At 48.1% G+C, this 8189-nt stretch overlaps 1 protein-coding gene across 6 annotated transcripts in view; it reads left to right on the top strand.

The window, feature by feature from the left end:
- The first annotated feature begins 281 nt into the window (after positions 1–281).
- Positions 282–8189, top strand: part of KIF3B (kinesin family member 3B) — a 48683-nt gene continuing 40775 nt past the window's right edge. For 5 of the 6 annotated variants that reach the window (XR_006215524.1, XR_006215523.1, XM_042980660.1 and 2 more), the window contains exon 1: positions 282–385. The gene's annotated coding sequence lies outside the window, so the exon portion shown is untranslated. Of the gene's footprint in view, positions 386–1573; positions 1595–8189 lie in introns of those variants that run through there. The other variant, XM_042980659.1, reaches the window with a different exon arrangement.

Raw genomic sequence — 8189 nt, 5'->3', positions numbered from 1 at the left:
TGAAATCGCATGGTGAGCCCGAGGCAGTGAGTTCCATCTTACATTTGGGGAAACTGAGGCACGAGAGGCCGGCAGGTGGGGTCAGGCCACGTCCCACACCTCTTCCGTGGATGAAAGGACAGAGGCGCGTGAAGTACCTGCTAAGCGCCCGTACTGTGCCCCGCCCCGCCGGCTTCCCTGTCCGCCGCTCGGGTCCCAATAAAGTTATTGAAATTGACACCGGTTGCCAAGGAAGTGGGTCGCCGAGCCGGGTTGCTAAGGAAGTGAGCGGCGACCATCTCTCCCCATCCGGGGCAGCGGGGAATGGCTGAGCCCGGGGCTTGCCGCCGCCCCCGCCGCCGCCGCCGCCGCCGCCGCCGCCGCCCGCTGTCGGCTCGCGCCTCAGGTGAGTCGGGAGGGGCCCGGGCGCCACCGGGGCAGGTCCGTCGCGCCCGCCGCCCGCGATCCGCCCGGAGGCCCGCGCCGGCGCCGCCGCCTGGCTCTGCTGCTTGGCGAGCGGGAGCATCCTCTGCCCTGACTCCCGGGCATCCTCCGGCCGTCCGGGCGGCCTCGCCCCTCCTCCTTCGGGCGGAGGCGCGGCCTGACCCTCAGACCTGGCCGCCAGGGGCCGGGGGCCACCCGGGGGCGTCTGGGGCCGCGGTCAGGGACCCAGCACTGGAGAGAGGCAGGGGAGCGAGAGCCTGGGGACCGAACCTCGACCGCTGCCCCGGTTCACTGTATGACCTTGGGCCAGTCCCTTTCCCTCTCAGGCTGCAGCCGAGTGTTTGTCCAGGGGTCTCCTAACACTTGCTGCTCAGAGTGCTTAAGAGGATGAGGTGGGTACGTTGAAAGTGCCCTAAATGGGGCGAGGGAGAATTCTTAGGGCCCCCTGACATGGGCACCAAGAGTCCAGTTTTAAATGCGGAGTGTCTGCGTTGGAGACCCCGCATCTCCATTTGGTGATTGTTTGGCCTCGTCTTGGGCAAGTTGATCTCTGAGCCTTCATTTTCTGTAAAATGGGTTAATGAACCTCTGTGGGAAGCCAGTGAAACAGAGTATTTGTCAAGTAGCTTGGCACATAGTAAGTGTCCCACAAGCCATTAGGAGGCATGTGGGGTGGTGTGGGCAAGGCTTCCAGGAGGTGACTTTGAGACTGGTGGGATTTAGGTGTGTAGAGCGCCAGCCTGTATGTGTACTCCTTCCCTGGTGACACCACCCCACCCCCCGCCCCCAGTTTTACTTCTCCACGCTGTGCAGAGCAGGGAAGGTGGTGTGGACCTGCACAGGTAGCCCTGGGGGTGGAAACCCAGAGGTCAAGTCCTTGTAGATGGCTGAGGTTAGCTGTCATTTTCAAATACTTGGACCCTGTTGGCCCGTCCAGAGCAAAAAGATATCTTATGTCTTTTGGGACGTGCTTAAAGCTTAGTAGCTATTTGCAAGTGTATGATTAAGAAGCACTTTTCAGGTTCATTATCTCATTTAATTTTCACGGAGGCTTTGCCAGGTAGGTGGTGACCTTATCCCCATTTCACGGATGGGACTGAGGCTCAGAAAAGGGAATGACTTGCCTGGGAATCTTACACCTATTAAGTAGTGGAGCTGGACACATTTCCAGGTGAATCCTGTATTTTCCCCCCTGTACCCTGATGTCTCTGCTTTCTCAACCATAACTGTTACAAAGCCACAGAGTATTCTTTTGTTTCTTCTGATTTCTACGGTTAGAGGCTTTTCTTCCAGTGGTGAGGAGATAAGATCTTACATAAAACTTCATTTAAATAGATGCCTTCCAGGGACGCTTGGGTACTTAGTCCGTGAAGCATCTGACTCTTGATTGTGGCTCAGATCATGATCTCACTGTTTGTGAGATCGAGCCCCACGTCAGTCTCTGTGCTAACAGCATGGAGCCTCCTTAGGATTCTCTCTCCCTCTCAGTCTGCCTCCCCCACCCCGGCAAATAAATAAACATTAAAAAAATTAAATAGATACCATCCAAAGTGTGGACCTCAAAAAAGAGCTGGAATTTTTTTTTTTAAATTTTTTTAACCTTTATTTATTTTTGAGACAGAGAAAGACAGGGCATGAACGGGGGAGGGTCAGAGAGAGGGAGACACAGAATCTGAAACAGGCTCCAGGCTCTGAGCTGTCAGCACAGAGCCTGACGCAGGGCTTGAACTCATGGACCACGAGATCATGACCTGAGCCGAAGTCAGCTGCTTAACCGACTGAGCCACCCAGGCGCCCCAAGCTGGAATTGTTTTAAAATTTTTAATGTTTATTTATTTTTGAGAGAGAGAGAGACAGAGTGCAAGTGGGGGAGGTGCAGAGAGAAAGAGAGGGAGAGGGAGACACAGAATCCGAAGCAGGCTCCAGGCTCCGAGCTGTCAGCACAGAGCCCAACGCGGAGCTCAAACCCATGAACCATGAGATCATGACCTGAGCTGAAGTCAGACGCTCAACTGACTGAGCCACCCAGGCGCCCCTAGAGCTGGACTGTTTAAAAGGCGACTTCTCTGTCCTTCAGTTCCCTCCTCTTTAAAATGAAAGAAGTAGGCTAGATAGTATCTGAAGGCCCTTTCAGTGTTCTTGTGCAACTCTCCTTGCAAGCTACTGGTTTTAAAAGCATGGAATCAGGCTGTCTGGGTTCAAGTCTCAGCTCTGCCACCTCCAAGCTGCGTGCCACTGAGCAATTTACTTCCATCTCTGTGCTGCAGTTCCCCCACCTGTAAAAGGGGGATAATGAAAGTATCAACCATGTATGGCTGTTGTGAGGATTCGTTGGAGCCTAATACGTTAAAGTGCGTGGCCTGTTTGATAAATGTTAGCTCTCATTATTTGGGCTTCACCTGTACTACATATTATATTTATATACTTTATATCCTGTTTATGATTGGTGAGTGAATAAATTGAAGTATGTGCATACTACCAGGCTTGTCAACTTCAGAAGGTCACTGCAAGCTGGAAACAGTAGTTGTCACGGTAGAATATTAATGTCAGTATTATTATAGGGTCGCTCCAGGAACGTGCAATTCCCTGCCAGAATGGGTTGCAAAGAGAGATGGAAGCCGGTGGTAGGATGTCAACTCCCAATTGAGTAAATGTGTACTAAATCCCTCTGTGCCAAGCACAATAGAAGATGTGGAAATCAGTCCTGGGGTGTCCGGGTGGCTCAGTCAGTAAAGCATCCAACTCTTGATTTCAGCTCAGGTCACGATCTCACAGTCTGTGAGTTCAAGCCCTGCTCTGGGCTCTGTGCTGGCAGCATGGAGCTTGCTTGGGATTCTCTCTCTCTCTCTCTCTCTCTCTTTCTCTCTCTCCCTCCCCTGCTTGCACTCCCATACAGTCTCTCTCAAAATAAACATTTTAAAAATTAAAAAAAAAAAAACAAAATCAGTCCCGATGCCATATACTTCAAGGACCTCAGAACGTAGTTTGTAGGTTACTAGCTTTTGAAATGATTTGACTTCTTTAAATGAATTCATGACTCGTGTTTAGCCCTACTGCAGAGTAAAGCTGCTTGTTCAGATCTCTTCTTTTTTGTCCCTAGGCTTCTGTTGGGTGCCTCGGTTAGCAGCTTCGTTTAATCCACTGGTGTGTGGGGCCCTGAGAAAGATCCTTCTCTTGTGCCACTTAATAATACAATGCTGTCCGTGTGGTTTACAGAAGTGCTTAAGCGTGCCTTCACTCATTTGGTCTTATGAATAACCTTGTGAGGAAGGTAGGTTACAGATTTAATTTCCCCATCTTGCAGTCCAGGCACCTGAGGGAAGAGAAGCCCTGCTACCAGTAAGTGGCCCATTTCACATGGGAATTGGGTCTTCCTGCTCCAGGTTCAGTGCTGCTGCCCTATGCAGCCTCAGTCTGTGTGTCAGGCCCTGTTCTAGCCTGGAGATACGATGGTTCCGAGATGGATGAGATCCTTGCTTTATGCAGCAGACATTCCAGTGGCAGCAGTAGAAAAATAAACCAAGGCCACCATTTGGAAAAGTGGCAGAAGGAACAGCAAGCGTAAACTGCTCCAACAGTGGCTGGAGCAGGTGAGTTGGGGTGGAAGGAGAGAGAGAGAGGAGAGGGGGTCTGATGGGGAGGGGTGAGGCCTCAGATCCTACAGGGCCTTGTAGGCTAGAGTAAGCACTTGTGGTTTGATTCTAAAAGCTTGGGAGGCCAGTGAAGTCTTTCGGAAGGGGAATGACCATAGTCGATTTTGGGTTTTTTAAAAAATCATTCTGGCCTCTGTGTGGCCAATGGATTTTAAGGGGAATAAGCATGGCGGCCAGGAGGGTAGTTAGGAGACTGGTTGAGAAGTGATGAAGGCCTGCTGCAGGGGTAGCAGTGGAGGTGGGCCCAAGAGGGTGGACTGGGGATATGTTTTGGAGGCAGAACCAGCAGGATGGTGGTTGGGAGAAGAGCTGAAGGAATCAAGGATGATTCCTGGGTTTTTGGCCTGAGCAATTAGGTAGATGTTGGGTGGTGCCATCTGCCTTTAAAATGATGAAAGGACTTTTTGGTAAGGTGCCCTGTGGGGAAGAATTCGCGGTGGTTCACTCCGAACCTGTTGGAGGGGCAGAGGTATAAACATCATACCTTACAGTTCATGGGGACGAGATCCCAGATTATGTGCAGGAGCGCAGACGGATGCATCTCCCTGAAGCCCTCACCTTGGACTTCCGCAAGCCCTACTTTTCTTGCACTCTGGCTCTTTGCCGGCTAGTGGAGTGGCAGGCGTGGGCTTTGCCAGGGCAGTGCCCATCTGTCTCATGCTGTTGGTGTTGCTGTCCTGACTCGAGATCTTGGCTGATGAAGGCTGGAAGGAGGCTAGCCAGCTCTGGGAGAGAGTGAAGCTCACTGTCAGGGCCTCATACGGCCACAGTTTCCCTGCCAAAGTGGTTCTTTTCCTTGGCCCTCAAATGACATTTCTAAAGTTTCAGAGCTTTTGATTTGGGAATCCCTTGTGAAAAGCTGTTGTGTTCTGCCAGAATTCCTGGAGGATCCTTGAATGGAGTATCTCTTCTGAGCAAGAGAATTCGAGCCTTTTTTTCCTCTAGGCTAATACTTGCACTGGTAAATGTAGGCTTACGATGTTGCAAGTTCCACATGGTGAATAGAAGACCCATAATCCCACCGCCTCTACTCGTATAGCCTTGTTTGCTGTTTAAAATGTTCTTTCCTGTGTGTTCTTATCCAGTAATGCCAGTCCATGGAGGTCATGTGGAATATGTACTAATCCCCAGTTTACAGACGAGGCATTGAGATGCCAAGAGGTCGTTGTTTTTGTCAGTAACGTTAGGCACCTGGTAGGTGCTGGGTGAGGGAGATTCTTGCAGCTCAGGGAGTGTGTTTTTCATGTCAGAAGTACCCTTGTCCCCTGGAGCTTGCTAGAAGTGCAGAATCTGGGCCTAGATCTAATAAACCGGGCTGCATTTTACCAAGACCCCTGGGTGTCTCCTGTGCAAGTTAAAACTTGAGAGGTGCGCTTATTTGGTACTAAGTGGCAAAACTAGGGCTTGCCTGTGATAACGATAATAAAAGTGACAGGAGTAGCTAACATTCATTGAGCCGAGCACTGTTGTAAGTACTTGACCCACGTTGTCTCATGCAGTCCTCATAGCAACCCTGACCATGGGTACTGTTATGAATCCCACTTTCCAGAAGAGGAAAGCAGAGGCACAGAAAATTCCCATAACGTCCCCGGACCCTTTGCTCTTTCTGCCTCTGGGTTTTCCAGGTGGGCAGTCCCTCCCTGCTGTCTCGTCCAGAGCCGTTCTCTTCTGTACGTGATACTAATGTTACATGCTGCTGAGAAAGTGACTTGAAAGAATGTTTGAGGAAATCAGGGGAAGAACCCTTGAGCTATTTTAACTGAATGAGATGGATGTCAGTCACTTGACCCATAGTCAAGAAACAGATATGCAATTTATAAGATAAGCACCTCTCACACTTCTTAACAGTCCAACACTCAAGGCCGTAACAGCTGATGTGGGTAGGAGCTGCGAGCCTGTACTGAGTCATTTGACCCTACACTGTTTCTTGATGGTGGTGATAATATCTGTGCCGAGAAGAGGGCAGCCAAAGTCCCATACCACCCGCTGACTGGCTGCAAAGGATGCCTCAGTTTTCCCTCTCTGCCCTGTGGCCTCATTGTTTTCCTTTCAACATCTCCTTATCTCAGAGCTTAAAGTCTTAGAAAGATTTCTTGGTCAAGGTATGCCCGTAGAATCTTAGATTTCTTGGTGTCTTAGATTTCACAGGAAATTCTGGTGTGAAAAGGCAGTGGGATCAGGTGGGGTGGGGCAAGGATTCTGGTAGCAATTCCGCCACTTGCTGTGTGACCTGAGGCAAGTAATTCAACCTCTCTGGCTCTCAGTCGCAGCCTCTCTCTCTCTCTCTGTCTCAGAGTCTCAGTCTCAATATATACAAAATAAGGACCTGGAACAACTTTCCAAGGCTCTTCCAGCCCCGCCTGGAAGAATGAGTATGGAGTTGAGTGGTATTTTCTTTCTTGGTGACTTCATGCTGGGCTTTCACCCAGGCCTTCCAGGGTGGGGCTTTTAAAGCACATTTCTGGGCCGCCAGAGATCCTTGATTGCCATCAGCTCATCTTATCAGCCTCGCACATCTGCATTGCAGCTGGGGATGTTTCTGTTTAAGGCTCAACTAGTCCTGGTGACACATTGTGTCTCCTCACTTTGTCACACTGCAGGCATTGAGCTCTTCACACACAAGCAGATCTATCTTTAGTATGCTGATTTATTTAAATCAGAGTTTGCATTAGAGAGCACCAGCGATCATTATGGTGGGTGTGGTTTTATTTTTACAGTTTTTGGCAGGATATTTGCAGCACTTGCATTTTGTCATATTTGAACATGGTGTATAAGTGGAAGCGGGTCCAAGGGAACAAGGAATTAGAGCAGATTATCATGCTCTTACCTACTCTGGGGTCCTTCACATCACCTTCAGCAGAGGTTCCAGGAACTGCCTGCTTCGGGGCTGTTGTGTGGGAATAAAGTCAATGGAAACTAGAAGCTCATGGAATGGTCTCCAGCAGTGTAGCGGATTGCAGTAATCATTACTTTATAACACATTTCAGTAACCTAAGCAAAAAAAAAAAAAAAAAATCTAGCTAGTAAATCACAAAAGATTCCATTCAGGTAAGATAAAATATCAGCTCAGGTTACTTAAGATAACCACAAGAAGATTGTACTTGGTGGAAATAGTTACTGGTTTTGCAAGATCTGCAGTAACCAGTCAGATTCTAGCCTAAGAAATATATCGTGTTTTTCCTTCCTTATTTCTTCAGTTGGCAGCGTTTTTTAATGGCATTTTTTTTTCCTGTTTATAAAAATAATGAATTTCTGTTGAGGAAAAATGAGGAAAGTCCTGAAAAGATCAAACTTAAGATTCACTTTGGGGCACCTGGCCGGCTCAGTCGGTGGAACATGGGACTCTTGATCTCGGGGTTATGAGTTCAAGGCCCCATGCTGGGCATGGAGATTGCTTAAAAATAAAATCTAAAAAAAAAAAAAATGCTTTGAAAGATTCACTTTAGGCGTGTCTGGGTGCCTCAGTTGGTTAAACGTCTGAGTTTGGCTCAGGTCATGATCTCGTGGTTCGTGAATTCGAGCCCTGCATCAGGTTCTGTGCTGACAGCTCAGAGCCTAGAGCCTGCTTCAGATTCTGTGTCTCCCTCTGCACCTCCCCTGCTCGTGTTCTCTCTCTCTCTCTCTCTCTCTGTCTCAAAGAATAAGTAAACATTAAAAAAAAAATTTTTTTTTAAAGAGTCACTTTAAGTCCTACTGCCCAAAACTAGCCACTGTAACATCTTACTATCCAAAGGCAAAGATATCCCTAAATATATTTTATCTAGTGGATGTACAATTCTTACCTATTTCCCCTATTATCATTTAGGCTAGTTTCAATGTTAAATATTATAAATAATGCTACAGAGAACATCTTGATGATTATCTTTGTGTAAAGGTTTGTCTGCATTTCTGATGATTTCTTTAGATTATTTAATTAAAAAATTTTAATTACAAAGTCAGCCTCCTTAAATCACATTTTTAACAAGGCAATGTCTAAATAAAGTTGGAAAGGCAGACATTTTACTACAATTTGGTGGAGAGGAGTTGCCTATGAAAATGGTATTCTAACTCAATTTCGGCATTCTTGTCTACTGGCAGATATGTTTTTAGATAAACGTACACTCAAAGCGTTAC

The sequence above is a fragment of the Panthera tigris genome, chromosome A3 (assembly GCF_018350195.1).
Source record: "Panthera tigris isolate Pti1 chromosome A3, P.tigris_Pti1_mat1.1, whole genome shotgun sequence".
In the NCBI taxonomy this organism is placed as follows: Eukaryota; Metazoa; Chordata; class Mammalia; order Carnivora; family Felidae; genus Panthera; species Panthera tigris.
Note: the sequence above shows the minus strand (reverse complement) of the source record. Positions and strands in the feature narration are given on the sequence as shown.